Below are 22,133 nucleotides of genomic sequence, written 5' to 3' on the forward strand. Positions count from 1 at the left end.
TGATGCATAGAATGTTCCCATGAAAAACAATTCTCTGGCTCCAAATGTCTACAGCACCAAGCCTGAGAAACCCTAGTTTCAGTTACAGTACCTGGAGCCAGTGGATCTCCAGTGTCCTGCGTTGGTCTTGAAAGAGCTGGGAGGGGGCAGGCTGTGGCCTCTGGTGTTCTGTGATGGCAGCAGCAACATCCACTCAAGACTGGTTCTGTGCCTGGCCTTTGTTCTGGGTGTTGGCTTCTGCCTGGCTGTCTTAGAATGTATTTCTGGTGCCTGAGACCATTCTTAAGTTCTGCGACTCACTAGAAGGGCTCATAGGGCTCAGTGAGACTCAGGACTATGGTTCATCACAGTGAAAAAACATGCAGTGGCATCAACAAGGAAAACAAATGCACCAGGCAGTGGCCTCCAAAATCTTCCTGTGCATTTGCACAAGACATTGATTCCTCCAGCAGTGAACTTCAGTGATGTAAGCTGAGTGTCTAAGCCCAGGGAGGGCAGCTTGGGTCTCAGAGGCTAGAGCTTTTATCAGGGGCTGGTCACATAGGCACCTATTTCCAGGAGGAAAGCTGGTGACCACCATAAATCATGCTGTTGACTTGGTACGAACCACCTAGATAAGCTTGGGCAGCAGGTGTCAGGACCCTGGGTGTATAAAACAAACGTATTCATTAGCAGCACAGGGAGTATTGCAGGGCCAAAGTTTTCAGGAACTGACCAAGGGTCAGTTAGGCCTTCCTGAAGAGATGTGAGACTGGCACTGTCAGGCAGCTAGCTCTTTCCTGCACACTGCAGTTGTCAAGACCTTCCCAGTCATTCTGTGCTTTCTTTAGTAACCTTTCAGTGAAGCCCTTTCTGCTAAAGTCAGACAAATTCAGTTATTTCTGCTTCCAACCAAGAAGAGGAGCTGACTCATACACAATGTAATTCAAAAATAATAACCGAGGCCACTTATGGTGTTTGCATTGATCTTGTATGCATGCGTGTGTGTGTTTGATTTGATTTCAGAACATTATCATTTCTATCAGAAAGTGGGCTTTCTTGAAGACTTCATGACAGCCACGCATGAGTCCATGGGCTGGTGTGGTAGGGAAGCACATTGTCTGCCTGTGGCGTTTAATGATATGCATTTTAAATATTTTTTCTTTTTTTAATAGCGCCAAAGACCCAGGACACATACAAAGACTACCCATATCACATGTTTCACCTTTGTTGGTTGGTATAGAGCTGTCTGCCCAGGAAAGACTTTAGCTCCATCTGTCTGCCTGTTATTACACATTCCAGGCCACTTAATACATCCAGCTTAGCTGTAGTCTGAAGTACCCTGCTTTTCTTAGGTTTGAAATGAATGTAGCTCATGCAAGTAAGATGTGTTGTAGTCTCTTAGGAAGCAATATCGCCACTCAAAATAAAGAAAGATCTCAGAAAGAAACGGTACGAATTTGTTGGGGAGTATTTAGCCATGTTGTCTGGCTTTCTTACCCACCACATGTTTTGTTTTTCAAAGCAATTAAAGATAATGATGAAGAGATCACTCTTAAAGTGCTCGTTTTTTACTTTTCAGATTTATTAGAAAGCAGAATTTTTAAAAAAAATATATAAAGCTGACAAAAATTATTCATAGAGTCGTCATTTAGAGAAAATTGTTAATATTTTGGTATATAATGTTCCCATCAATTTTCTTTTTTCTTTTCTTTTCTTTTCTTTTCTTTTCTGAGACGGAGTCTCGCTCTGTCACCCAGACTGGAGTGCAATAGCATGATCTCGGCTCACTGCAACCTCCACCTCCTGGGTTCAAGTGATTCTCCTGGGTTTACAGGTGCGTGCCACCATGCCCAGCTAATTTTTGTATTTTTAGTAGAGACGGGGTTTCGCCATGTTGATCAGGCTGGTCTCGAACTCTTGACCTCAGGTGATCTGCCCACCTCAGCCTCCCAAAGTGCTGGGGTTACAGGCGTGAGCCACCACGCCCGGCCCCCATCTACTTTTAAGACGTGTGTGTGTGTGCACATACATACATATATGCCTAATGTATATAAAATATATAATAACATACATATGTATATATGTGGCAGAAGTATGTGTGTATATAGAAATGCATGCACAGGTAGTCATAATTTATGCAGCAATTTATGCATAATGTATATCATTTAATCCTGTTGATGTTCTTCTGAAACATGTGCTTGTTTCATTGACACCACATTGACCTGCAATATTCTTCTGCATCATGGAAGAATGTAGAATGTCCTCATGGTATTCCATCTCATCTCACACTATAGTTAGCACTTCTGTTATTGGACGTACAACTGTTTCCATTTATTTGCAGTCACATGTCAGGCTGTGATAAACATCTTTAATCAAATCTATGTGCACGTATAATTTTCCCTCCAGTCTATATCTTGGTGGTGGAATTTCTGAACCAAAGAGTGAGCACATTTTTCAAACAATTGAAACTCATGGCCAGTTATCCTCCATAAAAGTAGTTCCAAATTTCACACAATGGGCCTTTTTTCCCACGAACTTGCCGATCTTGATGGTTTGTAATTTTTAAAAAATTCTTTAGTTTGTAAGTAGCTTTTCATTATAATTAAAACAACCTTGATTATTAAGGAGTAGCCAGAAGCCCTTTAAACCGAACCTCACTGGCATTTTTTGTTTTAAATCAGGATGTCAGCCTGTTTAAATTGACCAAGTACATGAAAAGGAAAACAAAACAAACATTTCTTGACTCTAAAAGACCCTTAGGGTAGTCTACAGCCTGCATCTCTCCGACTTCCATGACTGAGGCCTGGGTCTGCACTCAGCAGGACAGGCCACCTTAGGCTGGGCCCCTGGGGGCCATGCCGGGATTGGGACTGGGATGGGGCTGGTTGACAGGAGTCTTCTCGAATTATCTGAGAATCTCACAGGGGAATATATGTGGGTGTGCTTTTTTCCTTTGGCAGGACGGATTAGGAGGACTCAGAGTTTTTCTTCTTGTGCAAGGATAACAATTTGGTCCCCAGATTTTGATTATCTCATACTCACTCCTTTCCTAATTATCCCATATTTGTTAAATACAAGATAATAGATTCTGACAAGCAATCAGCAAATGGGCACCAAGTGATGTGCTTCATTTTAATTGGCTTGCCTTTTTTTTCCTTCTCTGCTAAATTATAGCCCATCAGCATGAGATTCCCTGTGGTGAGCAGCTAATAATATGCCCAGGTGCAGCCAATTTTACTTCCTAAAGAAGAAATAGTAGCTACATATTCCCCGAATGTGAAGTGGAAAAGTGGGCTGTAATAGCTCTTCTCAGCAGTGCTGCATGCTAGGGCACGTTTTACATCCGGATCTCTATTCTAACCATTTTTTAAAAATGCAATGGCAATTAATTTGCATTATATTGATGAATTAATGAGGCACAGTACAGAAGGTTTTCTTAGAGACTTCTGAGAAATCTCTTGTTTAATTTTGCCTTGGATGTTACAATTTTAAAAAAATCTTTTTTTAAGAATTAGGAATATAAAACCACTGTAGATAAACACAAATGAAAATATCACTGTTAAATGAACCAGTGAAACAACATTCCATAATATGTATTTTCCAAAGTGGTGCTAGGATGTGGCTTTGCTTTGGTGCACAAACCCTAGACAAATGTACCCAATGGAATGTCACTTAGGTTATTGGGAACACTTTTCCCTATTTGCCATTAATAATATTTGTTCCTACTTAAAACATTTTAGTGACTTTTAATTAGCTACAGTGAGGTGAGAGTGCATGTTTTAATTTTTATCTAACTTAATTTTATTTTTAAGCCACTTGACCATGATGTGCAGTTTTCAGATAAACCCAAATATTCTTTCTGAGGCTAAATCAATAGAGATTTTCATTATCACATACTACACACAATCTGTCACAGCCATCTATCTGTTATTCTCTCAGTCAAGTGGCCGCCAATACTCTTGAGCCAACTTGAAACCATATGGGAAAGACAATAAAGGAACAAGGATTCCTGTCTTAATTCTTGAACATGGAAAGGAAAAATGAAGGCGGCGAAAACAGAAATGGAGAAAACAACAATCTCCCTTTCCTACCAAGACAGGGAGGGTTTTCTGTGTGACCTCTCAGTGTGTCTTCACTCAGCCACTGCCTTCCATATTACTGCCACATTCTGGTTCAGTTACTGTTGTCCACACATGTCCATCTTCCCTTGTCCATCTCCACATTTCAGCCAAAGGAATTATCAAAACCCTTTGATAATGTGTAACAGACATCCTCATGCTGTGTAACAAACATCCCCTAAAAACTGCCGTTGGCTATGTTCATAAACATGAGATTTGGACAGGACTCAGTGGAGCAACTCCCCTCTGCTCCAGGATGCCTAGGAACTCTGCCGGGTAGACACCAATGGCCAGTAGACAGAAATCTCTTTCTCCTTGGGGCAAATCTGACTTAGGGATTTGTAGAGGCCATTGTCATTCATAAGCTGATACTTGCTTCTCTTCAGCTCATCGCCAAGTGTCCCATCCACATGCTGTTTCTAGCATGGTACTCTCTGGGGAGTCAGACTTCAGGGCTTCAAGAGAATGTTTCCCCAAAGACTGGGGTGGGGACTGCAAGGCTTCTAATGACCTGAACTTGGAGATCTCAGGACCTCACATCCACCAGATTCTCTTGGTCAAGCAGGTCACTAGGACCAGTCAGAATTCAAAGAGAGAGAGGAATTAGATTCCAAATCTCAATGAGCAGAGCAGCAAAGAACTTGAAGACATTTAATTTCTATAAAAACATGTTGGATCATGTCACCCTCTAAGCGTATAACATTCAAAGGCTTCCCATTGCTTTTCAGATAGAATCCAGCACTCACCGCAAACAGCCTGCATGTTGCTGCTGACCAGCCTCGTCTCAAAGTGTGCTGAGTCCTGCTCTGTGTATTTCAAATCGACCGATCCTTTATTTCCCTCACTATGGTGGTTGTCCCACCTCATGCTCCTCTCTTTGCGCACTGTTTAAGCTAAAGCCAAACTATCTTCCAAGTCTCTGTTTAGTAGGGGCGACCTCTACTGACCCGTGGGTGCAGTCAGGCTTCCCTGTCATATCCTGTGTTAGCATCCAGAATTATCAAATAATTAGTTGTGTGATTTAGTACATGCTTCAGTGAAGTCCCATGTGGGCAAGGACATAGTATGTGGTTCAGAGCTATTTGCATAGCACCTAGAAAACTGTCCTGCACACAGTTGGCACTTAATAAATATTTACTAATGAGTCAACATTACATTAACCAACCTTAGGAAAGAGTGCTTACCTGTGCATCTCAAATGACACCGACTCTGTGAAATTCCTGAGACATGCTGGATCTGCAGCATACAGTAGGGTAGCCATGGCCACACACAGGATTGGGCAGAGCATGGTCGGTCTGAATTGAGGGTGCCGTAAAATACATACCCTTTTTCAAAAACATGGTGTAACCACAAAGGGTATCAATTGTGGCATTGATATTTCATATGAATTACATGTGGGCATGATAATAGTTTTAATACACTGTGTTACCTAACAATATTATTAAAATTGAAAACTAGGCCGGGCACGGTGGCTGAAGCCTGTAACCCCAGCACTTTGTGAGGCTGAGGCCGGCGAATCATGAGGTCAAGAGATTGAGGCCATCCTGGCCAGCATGGTAAAACCGTGTTTCTATTAAAAATACAAAAATTAGCTGTGCGTGGAGGTGTGCACCTGTGGTTCCAGCTACTTAGGAGGCTGAGGCAGGAGAATCGCTTGAACCTGGGAGGCAGAGGTTGCAGTGAGTCAAGATTGCGCCACTACTCCAGCCTGGGTGACACAGCGAGTCTCCATCTCAAAAAAAAAAAAAAAAGTAATTTCACCTGTTTCTTTTTTTTACATTTTTATATGACTTTTTGAAAATCTGAAACCACATATGCAGTTTGCATGTTATATTTTGCAGGACAAAGCTGCTCTAAAGAGAAGGTTCTAGGGTGAAATGTACTTGGAGAAACTCTGCGAGCACTCTCACTCTTTAGAATGTTTGCAATGAACATATCAAAGGCCCTGAGAAGTCCTGCAGCAAAACTGCTGTTAACTTTAAGCCAGTGTGTTTCAAAGCTGATTGGACCTTGCGTAGGTCTCATCTTTTTAAGACCTTGGATATTCACCTCTCTTGAAACACACTTAGGGAAATATGATTAGGTAATGGCCACCCTGATGCCTGGCCCTGAGGTCATGGACATGGTTCATGTAATAGTGAATCTTATTAGGGAGATTAGATTAGAAGCAGAGCCTATTGAAGCACATTTTTATTGGGGGAGGGAAGGGGATGGAATCAGATACAGGAGAAGTGCCAAATTCAAGGACTTTGGCAAAATCACACAGCCCCACACATAAAGTCATATAAACACATATGTTCCCACCGGAAGCTGGAAGCCGCATCTACTCTGATGGAGGGGCAGGGCCTCGCCAGACCCAGGGTCATGGGCAGCCCACTCTGAGCTCTTTACAGACCTCTGGGGCTGTTCATTGGTTTGCCTTATTTCTCTAGTTTGCTCGGTTTGCTGAAGGGGCAAACCAAAGGTGGGACACGACTTCAGGTCCACAACGTGACTGGGTGCAGTGTCCGAGACAGAGGGAAGAAATGTAAACTGAGTGGCCGTCAAGGCCCCAGGTTGTCTTGCGATTTCCTCCCAGAAATGTGGGCATTTTTTTTCTTTCTACGGTAAAGAGTGGATATTGTCTCACTGGGCTTTCTGAATTTCATTTTTGATGGGAAAGATGAGAGATTTAAAAGTGCTGTTTCTCAGCACAGAATCCTTGAGATGTTCGTGTGGACTGAGTCCCGAGCCCCGTGTTTGTTTTAAAGGTGTTTGGTTGTCAAGAAAGGTATTCTGTGAACCTAAGAAATAGTCCATCTCCCTATGAGGCAGGAATGTGGTCTCTTTTAAATTAATCCCATGTGAACTGTGACCTCTTTGTTGGACTATCACCAGAATCATCTTGATATAAGAGCACTGAGTAATAAGAATCTAACCAGAGCTTGAGGCAGCTTTGGTAGGCTCACCACCATCTGCTCATCCTGGATCTAGACTTCCCTAGGCAAGGCCTGCCTGTCCTCTGTCAAAGCAAATGCTGGCCTCCCGTAAGCTCCTAATTCTGACAAGAGTGTCTATTTTATCCCCTTACTTCTCCTCCAGTTGATACTTCCCAACGTCTTTTTTACCCTCTTCCCCAACAATTCGGTCCTAACAATGCTCTCCCCTTCCTGAGTCATCCTTCCTTTTCTCACTGAAGTTCATCCCTTCCATACTGTGGGATTAGAAAGAACACTACCTTGTGTTATTCTTGCAGAGCAGCGATGCCAAGCATTTCCCCACAAGCATAAATCTTAATTGCTATTCTTGCTACAAATCATAAATAACCCTAGCCTAGGTATCATTGCACATAAGGAGACAAAGCCAGGCAAAACATAATGAAAAGGTATTAATTGATAACTAAACAGGTGTTCTATCTTGCTCCAGTATAAATTTTATGGCAACGATTTTGTTGAATTGCTGCTTCTGGCACTGAAAATTTCATATGATGTGCATATTTTAACTCTTTCTAAACCCATCTGGGGAAACAAGAACAAAATAGTGATTTAAAAATCAGAAGCAGGCTGGGAACTGTGGCTACTGCCTGTAGTAGTACCAGCACTTTGGGAGGCCAAGGCAGGCAGATGGCTTGAATCCAGGAGTTCATGTCCAGCCTGGGCAACATGGCGAAATCCCATCTTTACTAAAAATACAAAAAATAACTGGGCATGGTGTCACATACCTGTAGTCCAAGCTACTCAGGGGCCTGAGGATGGAGGATTGCTTGAACCCAGGAGCTCGAGGTGGCAGTGAGCCGTGATTGCACCACTGCACTCCAGCCTGGGTGACAGAGTGAGATTCTGTCCCAAAATAAATAAATAAATAAATTAATAACAATCTGAAGCAATTCAACTTATTCAAGATACTTTATCCAGAAACAACTTGCAAATTACCCAGGGTGAAAACCAGTGGTAGCTCCTAGAATTAATAACCTTAAATTTAAAGAAGAGAAGAGGTGCCTGGTACACTTCAAACCAAAATTGTTGTATCCTTTAAGAGTATTGCAAACTTAACTTTCTAAATATGTGAATTTATTTAAATTTCCCAACAAGTAGACTGAATCAATGTTTCCCGAATTGTGTTCCATTAAAACTTCTCAGGGAGAGTTTGACATTTCTGCATTTGAATATGGGCTTTGATGGTCAATAGATTTGAAAAGTACCTCATAGTAGAGATCTACTAAGAATACAATGCACACAAGTACAGTAAAAGTGCTGAGATATTCTGTTGTCAACACACCTGTTTCACTTCAGCTAACCTTCTTTTCCAAAGCTTATTTGGGCACAAAACAGTTTATTTTGAGCTGCATCTCTTATTTTTCCTTAGAACACCAGTTTAAGGAATGTGAAAATATACAATGATGCCTGGTATACAATGGCATGGTTTCTTTTTGTTACTCTGTTCAGCACACCTAACCATTTCTCCCCAATTTTAATTTTGCATATAATCAGAGGATATTTTGCTGTTCTTTCCGCTTTTAAACATATGTTCAAAATATCCATTTTTATCCCTAACTCCATAAAAAAACTCCTATGGCATTTCAAAATTGTAGCCAGGAAATAGAATGGGATGTGATGTCATCAAGTTTTTAGGATAATTTCTCACTGCCAGTAGAAAAATATTTCAGCGGAATTCATGATGATTATGTACATGTCACAGTCAATTTCCTCCTACCATTTATGGTGCTCTTTATAGGTGATAATTCTGTCTTTTGAAGATCTCTGGATCACAGGAACAAGAGTGAGGGCAACACCAAGAGGAAGCCAGGGCCCTCCTGAAACTCCCCCCTTCCTCACTCACTCTTCACTGCAGCCTCTGAGAAGGGACCTTGGCCCTGCACCAACTTCCTTCTCCATCCAGGATGGCATCTATGGAATGGGGCATCTCAGCTTGGGAATATGCTAACCAATCGCTTTGTATTTGTCCGTTTTCTTGCTGCTGATAAAGACATATCCAAGACAGGGTAATTCATAAAGAAAAAGAGGTTTAATGGACTCACAGTTCCGCGTGGCTGAGGAGGCCTCACAATCATGGCAGAAGGCAAAAGGCACATCTTACATGGCAGCAGGCAAGAGAGAATGAGAGCCAAGTGAAAGGGGAAACCCCTTATAAAAATATCAGATCTCATGAGACTGATTCAATAGCATGAGAACAATGTGGGGGAATCTCCCTCCTACCGCCCGCCCATCTTTCCATTACCTCCCACTGGGCCCCTGCCATGACACGTGGGGATTACTGCAGCTACAATTCAAGATGAGATTTGGGTGGGGACACAGCCAAACCATATCATACTTCTTTTCATTTTTCCCCTAAAGAAAGAATATTGATTTCTACAAAGATAAAATCCCTGAAAAGATGGAATTTATTTCCTTAAAAAAAAAAAATCAGAATTAAAGGGAGAATGAAGCATAGGAAATTTGGATCCAAATAACTTGAAGCACATTTCTTATATATGATGATCTTTGTAGACTTCCTTTGACTGATTGGAACCATTTATCTTGGCTGTGATTTCACAGCACAGGCATAATTGTGATTGTTTTATTAGTTCTTTGCTGATTAAGTGAAACGTAATTGTGCTCTTTGAAAAAAGAGTATGAAGTTAGTTGATTTCTTAAAAAGTATGTAAGAATGTAAACACAGGGATTCTTAATATCAGTGCAAGAAAATGACTCAGTGGTGGGACTGTGTTTGGACACTGCTAATAAAGACATACCCAAGACTGGGTAATTTATACAGGAAAAAGGTTTAATGGACTCACGTTCCACATGGCTGGCAAGGCCTTGCAATCATGGTGGAAGGCAAGGAGGAGCAAGTCATGTCTTACAGGGACGGCAGCAGGCAAAGACAGAGAGCTTGTGCAGGGAAACTCCCCCTTTATAAAACCATCAGATCTTGTGAGACTTACTCACTATCACAAGAACAGCACAGGAAAGACCTGCCCCCATGATTCAGTTACCTCCCAGTGGGCCTATCCCACAATATAAGGGAATTCAAGACAAGTTTTGGATGAGGACACGGCCAAACCATATCCGACTGAATACAGAGTGGAGAGATGTTCATTCCATGGAAGCTAAAATGTGCATTTGCTCTGAGCTGTGAGTTCACGTGGAGAAGTGGGCTGCTCAGCTGCTACAGCCCAGGTCACAGTCTGCTGTCTCCTGGCTGTGTGACCTTGAGCACCTTCTTTAACTCCTGTGTACCTGTTTGGTAAAACTTGGGGCCGGCCTGGGTTGGAGGCTAAATTTAACCACAAGCTAGCCCATGTCAGCCAACTAGAAGATTTGTACTTGACAAATATTTGTGTTTGACTGTTGACCTGTGCAGTGTTTACAAATTTATTTTGAAGAGTTGCCAACATTAAATATTTTAAAGGTAACATAAACTCTGGATGTCCAGCTCCTCTGGAAGAATTGTAAATCTGGCAATACAGGCTCTAATTCCCACCTGGCAGCTTTGGCAGTGGCTTTGATGCTCTGCACTCCAGCTCATCAATGTCCCCATCACCCCCTTGTAACCCCAACACTGAGACAAAGTACCAGCTGCTATTTGTGTGACTGTCTCATTATAATTCAGAAGCATGAAATGACTAATGATATTCATATTCCTTTCTAAAGTAGAGTATTTGTTTCAAGAAAAATGAAATATAGCATTTTTGTAGAAATAAGAATGTGCATTGGCTGGGCACAGTGGCTCACATCTGTAATCCCAGCACTTTGGGAGGCCAGGGTGGGTGGATCACCTGAGTTCAGCAGTGGGACCCCAGCCTGGCCAACATGGTGAAACCCTGTCTCTACTAAGAATACAAAAATTAGCCGGGCGTGTTGGCACACGCCTGTAATCCCAGCTACTCAGGAGCCTGAGGCAAGATAATAGCTTAAACCCGGGAGGCAGAGGTTGAAGCGAGCCATGATTGTGTCACTGCACTCCAGCCTGGGTGACAGAGTGAGACTCCATCTCAAAAAAAAAAAAAAAAAAAAAAAAAAAAAAAAAAAAAAAAAAGGAATGTGCATTAAGCACATATATAAGTGAAGAACATCTTATTTTTTATTTAAAACCCATTTGTCTTTGCTCATGTTTACTAATGTCTTGGCCCCTGATAACCTTTCACTCCATAGCCTTTGGTGTAGAGCAGGGATTGGCAAAATGTGGCTCACAGGCCAAATGTGGCCCACCTCCTTTTTTTGTAAACAAAGCTGTATTGGGGCACAGCCATGTTCACTCATTCGCATATTGTTTATGGCTACTTTCATATTGCAGTAGGACACTCGAGTAACTGCAATAGAGACTGTGTATCTCTCAGAGCCAAAAATATTTATCATTTGGCCCTTTGTTAGAAATAGTTTGCTGACTTTGATTTTCAGCTAGGACACACAGAGAACTTGGAAGTGATTACTCCTGGGTTCACAACAAGAAAAAAAGCTGAACAGAATGAAAATCAATGATTTTTCTTGATTCATCAGAGGCTTGAGGTCACAGGGCAAACCACTGGTCTGCAATCTGGAGAGACAGGTCAACACAGAGAAAGACAGCAAAGGTCAGCTTACTGGAGGCCTCTAGAAGCTTGCAGAGCCAGTGATTGGTAGGAACATGTAAATGGTAAGTTCAATGAATTGCTGGAGACTAAGTGTGTGAGGATTGAGAGTTAATATTTCCTAGGAGCCCCTATGGTTTTCTTGAGTTTTTCCTCCAGGAAGCTCACCAGATTCTCACATGAAGGTCAGAGAAAAATCCCCTCAAGTTCTGAGCATGAGAAGTGAGAAGGTAAGTATTTGAAGCAAGCCATTGCATTCTCCATAAGAAAATCATGTCCTCCAAGGAAAGCTACCTTACCAGAGCCTTGTCTGACTTGAGGAAAGGAAAATTAGCCACTAGTGCCCCCCTCTATCCTACCTGCCTCACATAGGAGAAGGAAGAAAAGCTAAAAAACAAAACAAACAAACAAACAAAAACCCACACAACCACAAATCACATCTGAAAGTCACAGTCCAGAGACTCAGGTATACTGCAAGCTGAAATTTTATTATGAGTATAGAGAACTTCCTCTTGCTAACAACTCAGCATCACATCAACAAGACTCTGAAATAATACCAGTGAATTACAGCTAAGAGAGCTGCAAGATGCAGCCTGTATTCAAGAATGAGTTCCTAGGGAAACACAAAGACAACAAGAGAGAAATGTGAGATAAAGAAACTAAAGGCTGTGTCACCTGCAGCTACATCAAGCATTAAATACAGCTCAGGTTCACACAAAACCTCATACTAAAAGTCTAATGATATTAGCTTTCATTACCCAAATATTGTGTCTGACTCTCAACAAATAATAATAAGAAATGAAAGGCAAGAAAAAATACATATGAAGAGATAGAATAAGCATTAGAACGAGACTCATATATGGCAGGGATTTTGGAATTATTAGATATGGAATTTAACTATGATTAACAGAATTAGGGCCCTAATAGGAAAAGTAGATGACAAGCAAGAACAGATGGATAATGTCAGCACAGAGATGGAAACGCTAAGGAAGAATTTAAAGGAGGTGCTAGAAGTCAAAAGCAATGTAATGGAAATTTAAAAATGCCTTTGATGAGCTCATTAATAGACTAGATACAGACAAGAAAGAATCAATGAGCTTGAAGATAAGTCAGGAGAAACTTTTTAAACCAAAATGCAAAGAGAAAAAAAAATGAATGCAAAAATAAGACTGTTCAAGTACTCTGGGACAATTACAAAAGGTATAACATATGCAGAATGAGAATCCCAGAAAAAGGAGAAAAGGGAGCAGAAGATATATTTGAAATAACAATTGCTGACAGTTTTCCAAAATTAATGATAGACACTAACCACAGATCCAAGAGGCTCAGAAAAGACAAAACAGAAGAAATGCAAAAAAATTCTACATGTAGGCATGTCATATCCAAACTGCAGAAATCTAAAGAAAAAGAGAAAATTTTGAAACAAGCCAGAGAAGGAAAACACTTTACCTGTAGAGCGACAGAGCTAAGAATTATACTGGACTCTTTGCCACAAGGTACATAAGTAATGTGCAAAGTGGAGTGCAATGTACAGTATTGAACAACAACAATAACAACAGCACCAAAAAAACCCACCAAGATAGAATTCTCTGTCTACATAATGTTTCTTCAAAAGCGAAGGAGAAATAAAGATTTTTATCAGACAAAAAAATGGAGGAATTTGTTACCAGTAAACCTGCCTTTAACATTTAAGAAAGGTTAAAAGAATTTATTCAGAAAGAAGAAAATGGCATAGGTCAGAAATTCAGATTTACATAACAAAAGGAGGATCTTCGTAGGAATAAATTACAGTAAAATAAAATGCATAAGCAGAATTAGAAAAACTTGCTGTTATAGTTAGGGGCTTCAGCACCCCTCTGTCAGTAGTTGACAGAGCCAGCAGACAGATAATCAGTAAGGTTATAGTAGACCTATGTAACAATGCCATCAAACAACTGAATCTAATTGACATTCTTAGAACACTTCATCAACAACAGCAGAATGCATATTCTTTACAAATTCACATGGTCTGTTCACCAAGACTATATTCTGGACTATAAAAGACATCTCAAGAAAATTAAAAACAGACATCATATAAAATATGGTCTTGATTATAATGAAATTAAACTTCAATGGAATTTAATAACATAAAGACAGCTGCAAATCTCTTAAATATCTGGAGAATAAAAATACACTTCCAAATAATACATAAGTCAAAGCAGAAATCTCAAGGGAAATTTAAATTATTTGCAACTAAACAAAAATACAACCTATCAAAATGTGGGATGCAATGAAATCACTGCTTCACAGAAGCTTATAACATTGATTGCATACATTAGAAAGGAAGAAAGATTTGAAATCAATAGTCTCAGCTTCCACCTTAGAAAACTGGAGTAAGAATTGCAATATGAGCCTAAAACAAGCAGAAGAAAGAAAATATCAAAACTTAGTTAGAAATCAATTACATTGAGACCAGGAAACCAATAGAGAAAATCAGCAAAACTAAAATCTGGTTTTTTAAAAAGATCAATAAAATTGGTAAATCTCTAACCTGGCTATCAAGCAAAAAGAGAGAAGACATGGTTTATTAATATTGGAAATAAAAGAGAGCTCATCAGGAATGCTTTCATAGATATTAAAAGGATAATTAAAAGGACAATAGGGTTATGAAAAGCCCTATACCCATACATTTGAATACTTGGATGAAATAAACTAATTTCTTGGAGGATGCCAACTATCAAGATTTTTATAAGGAGAAATAGATATTCTGAATGGGCCTATATCAATGAAAGAAATTGACTCAATAATTAATACCCTTCTGAAAAAGACAGCATCAGGCACTAGTGTTTGTACTAGTGAAATCTACCAACTCTTAAAGAAAATAGTGATGCCAATTCTTTACAATCTCTTCCTAAAAATAAAAGCCGACCTGACGACATGGCTCATGCCTGTAATCTCAGCATTTTGAGAAGCCGCAGCGGGTGGATTGCTTGAGCTCAGGATTTCCAGACCAGCCTGGGCAACATGTCAAAACCTTGCCTCTACAAAAAATACAAATAATTATCTGGGTGTGGTGGCACGTGGCTATAGTCCCAGCTACTTGGGAGGCTGAGGTGGGAGGATCACTTCCATCTGGGAGACAGGTTGTAGTGAGCAGAGATCTAGCCACTGCACTCCAAACTGGGTGACAGAGTGAGACCCTATCTCAAAAAAAAAAATAATAATAATAATAATAATTAAAAGGTAGAAGCAGAAGGACTATTTCCTGACTCATTTGATGAGGCCAGTATTATCCTAAAACCAAAACAGGTAAAGACATCACAAAAAAAAAGAAAACTACAGATCAATAACTCTCATGAACTTAGATACAAAATTACTCAATAAAATACTAGCAGTTTAAATCCAACGATGTATAAAAAGAATAATGCACCATGATGTAGTTGGATTTATTCCAGGTATTGAAGGATGCTTTAACATTAGTGGCCAGGCACGGTGTCTCATGCCTGTAATCCCAGCACTTTGGGAGGCCGAGGTGGGCAGATCGCGTGGTCAGGAGATCAAGACCATCCTGGCTAACATGGTGAAACCCCATGTCTACTAAAAATATAAAAAATTAGCCAGGTGTGGTGGCGGGCACCTGTAGTTCCAGCTACTCAGGAGGCTGAGGCAGGAGAACGGCATGAACCCGGGAGGCGGAGCTTGCAGTGAGCCAAGATCGCGCCACTGCACTCCAGCCTGAGCAACAGAGCGAGACTCCATCTCAAAAATAAATAAATAAATAAAATAAAAAACATTAGAAAATGAGGGAATGTACCTATCACATTATAATAGACTGAAGAATGAAAATCATATGATCATAACAACAGATGCAAAAAAGAATTTGGTAAAACCAATACTTATTTGTGATAAAAATGTCTCAGCAAACTAGGAATAGAGGGGAACTTCCTCATCTTGGAAAAAAAATCTACATAAAACCTATAACAAACATCATACTTAATAGTGAGAAACTGAGTTTCTTCCCTCTAAGATTGGACCAAGACAAAGATTTTCCCTTTCGTCACTCCTTTTCAACATTGTGCTGGAAGTCTGAGCTAATCCAGGAAGGCAAGAAAAAGAAATAAAAGATGTACAGATTGAGAAGAAATAAATAAAATTTTCTTTGTTCACAGATGACATGGTAGTCTATGTGGAAAATCTGAAAGAGTTAACAAAAAAGTTTCTGGAATTAATAAGTAGCCATAGAGGGTTGCAGGATACAAGACTAATATATAAAAGTCAATTGCTTTCCAATGTACCAGTAATAAACAATTGGAATTTGAAATGAAAAACCAATACAATTTCTATTAGCACCAAAAAACCCGCTTAAGTATTAATCTCAATACATATGTGCAGTATTTACATGAAGAAAACTACAAAATTTTAATTAAATAAGATCTACAGAAATGGAGAGTTATTCTATTTTCATGGACAGGAAGACTCAATTTTGTTACGATGTCAGTTTTTCTCGATTTATAGATTCAGTGTAATCCCAATCAAAATCTCAGCAAGTCAATTTTTACATATCCAAAAACTGATTCTAAAGCTTACGTGGAAAGCTAAAAGACCTAGAATAGGCAAAGAGATACTGTCGAAGAAGCACGAGAGAACTGACATTACCTGACTTCAAGACTTTCGGTATTCATTGCCTTCTGGTGTTGGTGAAAGAACAGGCAAGTAGGTCAATGGAACAGAATGAGGGCTCAGAAACAGATGCGCACAAATATATTCAACTGAATATTGACAAAGAAACAAAGACAATTCAATAGGGAAAGGATAGTCTTTTCAACAAATAATGCTGGAACACCTGAAAATTCATGTGTAAAAGAAACTAGACACAAAATTTAGCAAATATTTTACAATACATGCTTTAACAACAACAAAAAACTCAAAATGGATTAGAGACCTACATATAAAGTGCAAAACAATACAACTGCTAAAAGATAATATAGGAGAAAGTCTAGGTAACCTTGGGTTTGGTTTTGACTTTTTAGATACAACCACAAAAGTATGATGAATGAAAGGACTAATTAATAAGTTGGTGCTATGGTCTGAATGTATGTGTCTCCCCAAAATTTGTATGCTGTGATAGTCTTAGGAGGTGGGGCCTTTGAGAGGCAATTAGATCATGAGGTCTCTGCCCTTGTGAATGAGATTAGTGCCCTTATAATAAAGACCCCAGAGAGCTGCCTTGTCCCTTCTGCAATGTGAGGACACAGCAAGAAGCACCATCTATGAACCAGAAAGTAGCTCTGCACAAGACAGCAAATCTGCTGGTGCCCTGATCTTGGGCTTTCCAGTCTCCAGAACTGTGAGAAATAAATGTCAGTTGTTCATAAATTACCCATTTGATGGTATTTTCTTATAGCAGCCCAAGCTCGCTAAGATAGTTTGACTTCCTTCAATTTAAAAACTTCTGTTCTTTTTATTGTTGTATCTCTGCCAGGTTTTGGTATCAGGAGATGATGATGGCCTCATAAAATGAGTTAGGGAGGAGTCCCTACTTTTCAATTATTTAGAATAGTTTCAGAAGGATGGTACCAGCTCCTCTTTATATCTCAGTAGAATTCGGCTGTGAATCCGTCTGGTCCTGGGCTTTTTTGGTTGGTAGACTATTAATTACTGCCTCAATTTCAGAATTTGTTATTGGTCTATCCAGAGATTTGACTTCTTCCTGGTTTAGTCTTGGGAGGCTGTTATGTGTCCAGGAATTTATCCATTTCTTCTAGATTTTCTAGGTTATTTGCATAGAGGTATTTATAGTACTTTCTGATGGTAGTTTGTATTTCTGTGGGGTCAGTGGTGATATCCCCTTGATCATGTTTTCTTGTGTCTATTTAATTCTTCTCTCTTTCCTTCTTTATTAGTGTAGCAAGCAATCTATCTATTTTGTTAGCTTTTTCGAAAAACCAGCTCCTGGATTCATTGATTTTTTGAAGCATTTTTCGTATCTCTATCTCCTTCAGTTCTGCTCTGATCTTAGTTATTTCTTGTCTTCTGCTAGCTTTTGGATTTGTTTGCTCTTGTTTCTCTAGCTCTTTTAATTGTGATAGGGTGTCAATTTGAGATCTTTCTAGCTTTCCAATGTGGGCATTTAGTGCTATAAATTTCCCTCTTAACACTGCTTTAGCTGTGTCCCAGAACAATGGGAACACATGGACACAGGGAGGGGAACAACACAGGCTGAGGCCAGCCAGGAGGTTGGGGGCCAAGGGGAGGGAGAGCATTAGGACAAATAGCTAATGCATGTGGGGCTTAAAACCTAGATGACAGGTTGATAGGTACAGCAAACCACCATGGTACATGTACACCTGTGTAACAAGCCTTCATGTTCTACACTTGTATCCCAGAACTTAAAGTAAAATAATAATTTTTAAAAAGGCTTCTGCTCAGCAAAAGACACAGTTGAACAATTGAGAACATTAAGAGAGAAGCCAAAGATGGAGAGAAAATCTTTGCGAAACACATACCAGAAAAAGATTCGTATCCAAATATATAAAGCAGCCTTAAAGCTCAACAATATGAAAACAAATGATCCAATGTTTAAAAAGAACAAAAGATCTGTAAGAGCACCTGACCTACGAAGACCAGAAGTGGAAGATAAGCATATGAAAAGATGATCAACATTATATATTGTTAAATAATTTTAAATTAAAACAATAATGAGATACTACTCTATAGCTACTAAAATGGCTAAAATTAAAAAAACTTACAATACCAAATGCTGATGAGATGTGGAGTAACAGAGAAGGCAGAGTCAATTTAAAAGACAATTGGGGCCAGTCGCGGTGGCCCACGCCTGTAATCCCAGCACTTTAGGAGGCCGAGGTGGGCGGATCAAGACCAGCCTGGCCAATATGGTGAAACCCTGTCTCAACTAAAAATACAAAAATTAGCTGGGTGTGGTGGCGTGCACCTGTAATCCCAGCTACCTGGGAGGCTGAGGCAGGAGAATCACTTGAACCCGGGAGGCGGAGGTTGCATTGAGCCAAGATCGCACCATTGCACTCTAGCCTGGGTGACAGAGTGAGACTCCATCTCAAAAAAAAAAAAAAAGTTTAGCAGTTTCTTACAAACTAAACATAGTCTTACCATAGGCTTCAGCAATCATGCTTCTTGGCATTTATGCAAATAATTTGAAAACTTATTTCCCCATAAAAATCCTCACAGGAATGTTTACTAAAGGCAACCAAACTAAAATCAACCGAAGTGTTCTTCAGCGATTGAGTAAGTGAACTGTGGACATCTGTACGATGGAATTTTACTCAGTGATGAAAAGAATGAGCCATCAAGCTACAAAAAGACAAGGAAGCACCTTAAATGCATACAGCCACACGAGGAAAGCCAGTCTGAAAAAGCCACTAGTGTGTGGATCCAACCGTATGACATTCTGGAAAATGTCAGTGACTGCCAGGGATGTGAAGGTGGGAGGTGGGGAAAGATGAACAGGACAAACCCCAGGGATTTGTGCTGCAGTAAAACTATTCTGCATGGCACTGGCATGGTGAATACATGACATTATACGTTTGTCAGAAGGCAAAGAATGTACAAAACATAGACTGCAGCTTAGTGTAAATCGTGGCCTTTAGATAATAGCAAACTTACCACACTGTTGCAAGATGTTCATAATATAGGAAACTGAGTGTGGGAGAGTGGCAGGGGAAAGTGCATGAGATCTCTCTCTACTATCGCCTATCGCCTCAATTTTTCTATACATCTGCAACTGTTCTAAGAAACAGGCTGGGCACTGTGGCTCACGCCTGTAATCCCAGCACTTTAGGAGGCCGAGGCAGGCAGATCACCTGAGGTCAGGAGTTCAAGACCAGCCTGGTCATCATGGCAAAACCCCATCTCTATTAAAAACACAAAAAAATTAGCCGGGCATAGTGGCTGGTGCCTGTAGTCCCAGCTACTCTGGAGGCTGAGGTGGGAGAATCACTAGAATCCAGGAGGTGGAGGCTGCAGTGAGCCAAGATCATGTCACTGCATTCCAGGCTGGGAGGCAGAGTAAAACTCTGTCTCAGGAAAAAAAAAAAAAAAAAAGAAAAGAAAAAATAAATGAAGCCTGTTACTGTAAAAATGATAGGTTAAAAACAACAACAACAACTTGCAAACTTTGATTTAGAACCATGAACCTATACAAAGGACTCTGTGAAATGCTTGGTACCCCATTTCTGTAATTAAACCAACAAAGGAGACATTTGTTTGAAGAAGATATTTTTCCAGGAAATACAACATAACTATGAAATATACAAGGTCATGTTAGAAAAGCAGATTATTCTTCTTTACCCTGTGAATATTGCTCTCGGGATGCAACAGTGCCCTCCAATCAGGCAAAAGCTAGCTTAAGCCAGTAACAGCCAACTGGGCTTAGAAATAACAGCTAAATATATGCATTATGTGGTGAGTGCTTACTATTTATTGAGAGCGTGTTTTATTAGATTTGGTTTTCTGAAAATGTGATAAATTAATTGGGTTGATAAAATTAGCAAAAACAATTGTAAAAAGCTATAATCTTAATTGCAAATGAGATTATAAACTCTCGTTTTTTCATTTTAAGGGAAAAGACAAGTGTGGAAGATGATGCTGTTTATTTTATTTTTAATATAACATCACGTTGCCTTACCTATTATCTTGTGATGAATTCTGGAATACTGAGGAACATGAATATATATATGTGTGTGTGTGTATATATATATGTATGTAAAATGAGGAATGTGGGAGCTATTTTATTTTTCCACAAGAGTGATTTTCAGCTATAAAACTGTAATGTGACCAGGTTGTAGATCACATAAAAATCATTCTGTGTTTCCCTTAAAATTATCTAAATAGAGTTCAGTGGTTTTTCTTAATGTGCACATTTAGTATCACCCAGTATGGTCAGGGGTGCAGGGGGTAGGTTATCTTCAAGATATTTTCTTGTTGCAAGAAATTACCACAATTCTGTGTTCTGTTGTTATTTTTAAGATATTTACCTGCCAAGCCTACAGCATAATTACACTTTCCAACCTCTCTAATTAAGAAAGAACTTTTGGTTCTTTGTGCTGTGGAACTCTGAATAGATGAGAGGTTTCTTCTTTTATCTAACTGAATAAACTAATACCCACAAAATTCAATAAGCTCTTTGACAAAAATGGCCATCGAGGGCCTCTGAGTCACCTTATGTTCATCAACTCCCACCCATCAATGAATATCAGAATATGCGCTCTAATAGGCTTTAAAATTAGTCCTTCCTTAAAAAGATGTCATTCAGGGGAAGCACTCTTATATTTGAAAGCAAGTATCAGAAAGCTGGACAGTGGTACCAATCCTGCAGATATAAAAATATCTTGAGCGTTTTTCTAAAACATCTACTTTTCTAGGTAGTAGCTGTCTGTTACCATGGGACAAGTGAGTCAGCCATGTTGATGTAACGATGTTAGGGTCCTTCTTGCTACACACTCATGTGCCATTTTAAGGCTTACCCCCAGGGAATGGGCTCAGCAAACCACTGCAGAGAAAACAGGCTGGTCCTAGTGCTCTGCCTTGTGCTAGTTCTTGTGCAAAGGAAAACCACAGGCCAGCAGGGACTAAGAATCAGACCAGACACGCACATGCACTCCCACAGAGCACAGAGGGCACAGTTTGCCGCACGTGGATCCCATTACCAACAGGGATGACGTTAGGTGCCAGGATACTCTGTTTCATTCAGGTCAAAAATTTTACTTTGCCTAAAGCATTTCTCATTCGTGATGTTTGGATCCAAAGACTGTAGTAATGTTACAGCTTGCTCGCTTCTTTGCTATTTTCCTTTCTTTTAAAAATGGGATGTCATCAGAACATCCCTTTCAATATAGTATTAAACTATATTTGGATCTGATCCTCTTATAAATTGGAACCAGAGTATGTGGTTAGGTTGTGTCTCATCTTTCGTATTGATAAGTGTTTTATGTGAGGAGGTTCAGAAGAGCTGACTTTCAGCTACAAAGGTTGTGTTCCTATTCCTGAGGCAAACAGCACCCTGGCCTTCTGGGCAGAGCTTGGCTGTGCCATTAAGCAGTGGGAGTCTTTTGCATACCTCTGAATGGAGATGGCTCTGTGGAAACCCAGTATGTCCCTTTCCCTAGCATTATTTTTTCTTTTCTTTTTTCTCTTCTCTTCTTTTCAGTCCCTTCTCCTTTTCCTTTCCTTTTCGGACAGGATCTCACTTTGTCACCCAGGCTGGAGTGCAATGGTGTGATCATGGTTCACTGCAGCCTTGACCTCCTGGGTCCAAGTGATCCTCCCACCTCAGCCTCCTGAGGAGCTGGGACTGCAGGTGTGCACCACCATGCCTGGCTAATTTTTGTATTTTTTGGAGAGATGGAGTTTCACCATGTTACCTAGGCTGGTCTCAAACTCCTGGGCTCAAGAAATTCACCTGCCTCAGTCTTCCAAACTCATGGAATTATAGGTGTGGATATGGAAAGAAATGCATAGCGGGTGGTAAA

At 40.0% G+C, this 22,133-nt stretch overlaps 1 protein-coding gene across 1 annotated transcript in view; it reads left to right on the top strand.

Annotated features, from left to right (window-relative positions):
- The window catches only part of DSCAM (DS cell adhesion molecule), an 831,700-nt gene that overhangs the window by 248,177 nt on the left and 561,390 nt on the right, over nucleotides 1-22,133 (top strand). The gene's annotated exons all lie outside the window — the stretch shown is intronic.

The sequence above is a fragment of the Macaca mulatta genome, chromosome 3, assembly GCF_049350105.2.
Source record: "Macaca mulatta isolate MMU2019108-1 chromosome 3, T2T-MMU8v2.0, whole genome shotgun sequence".
Taxonomy (NCBI): domain Eukaryota; kingdom Metazoa; phylum Chordata; class Mammalia; order Primates; family Cercopithecidae; genus Macaca; species Macaca mulatta.